This window comes from Pyxicephalus adspersus, chromosome 1 (genome assembly GCF_032062135.1).
Source record: "Pyxicephalus adspersus chromosome 1, UCB_Pads_2.0, whole genome shotgun sequence".
NCBI classification, from domain to species: domain Eukaryota; kingdom Metazoa; phylum Chordata; class Amphibia; order Anura; family Pyxicephalidae; genus Pyxicephalus; species Pyxicephalus adspersus.
This window is the reverse complement of record NC_092858.1, coordinates 44258513-44259271: the sequence shown is the minus strand read 5'-3', so window position 1 is coordinate 44259271 and position 759 is coordinate 44258513. Positions and strand designations below refer to the sequence as shown.

Sequence of the window (759 nt, the reverse complement as noted above, 5' to 3'; positions counted from 1 at the left end):
AAAAGATGCCATTAATCCACCAGTATACCCGGTGTTGTAATGATATGGTCCTTGCACAGGCGGAGGGGAAACAATGGAGACAGCTGGTGCTGATGCCACACCCACTGCAGCATGAAGATCTTTGTGAATGGCTGTAGGTGGGTGTTGGTAGCTCCTGGCATGGTCTTCCCCATTTACCTTACTACCAACCACAACCAACCAACCCAACCCATATTATTTATATCCAGTGATATATGTCAGAAATGGCACATTCCATGGCTGCCAAATCATCACAATGACCAATGTCCTCCATAGACTCATCTCCTCATGCCCTATTCACAATGCCTGCTGAGCTCATACTGGCAGATGGGAGGGTATGCCAAATGGACAGGAACTTCCATTCATAAGACTGTGCTTTCAGTGCCCATCACATAAGATATTCACTACATCTATGACATACAATTTATTCTTCAGATCTATGGCATATCATCTATTCTCCAGATCCATCACGTACAATCTATTCTTCAGATCTACGACATTTAATTTATTCTTCAGATCTGTGGCATACAATCTTTTTTCCAAATCCATCACATACATTCTATTCTCCAGTCCTATGGCATACAATTTATTTTTAAGGTCAATGACATACAACCTATTCTACAAATTCATCAGGTACAATCTATTCTCCAGACCTGTGGCATACAATCTATTTTCAAAATATATGAGATACAATCTATTTTTGAGATCTATAGCATACCTCTATTTAATGTACAGCGCTGC

General features: G+C 40.3%; 2 protein-coding genes across 2 annotated transcripts in view; one reads left to right on the top strand and one right to left on the bottom strand.

Annotated features, from left to right (window-relative positions):
• LOC140329147 (tubulin alpha chain) overlaps nucleotides 1–759 on the top strand; it is a 166392-nt gene that overhangs the window by 101183 nt on the left and 64450 nt on the right. The gene's annotated exons all lie outside the window — the stretch shown is intronic.
• LOC140329125 (tubulin alpha-1B chain) overlaps nucleotides 1–759 on the bottom strand; it is a 16628-nt gene that overhangs the window by 14812 nt on the left and 1057 nt on the right. The window lies entirely within an intron of this gene.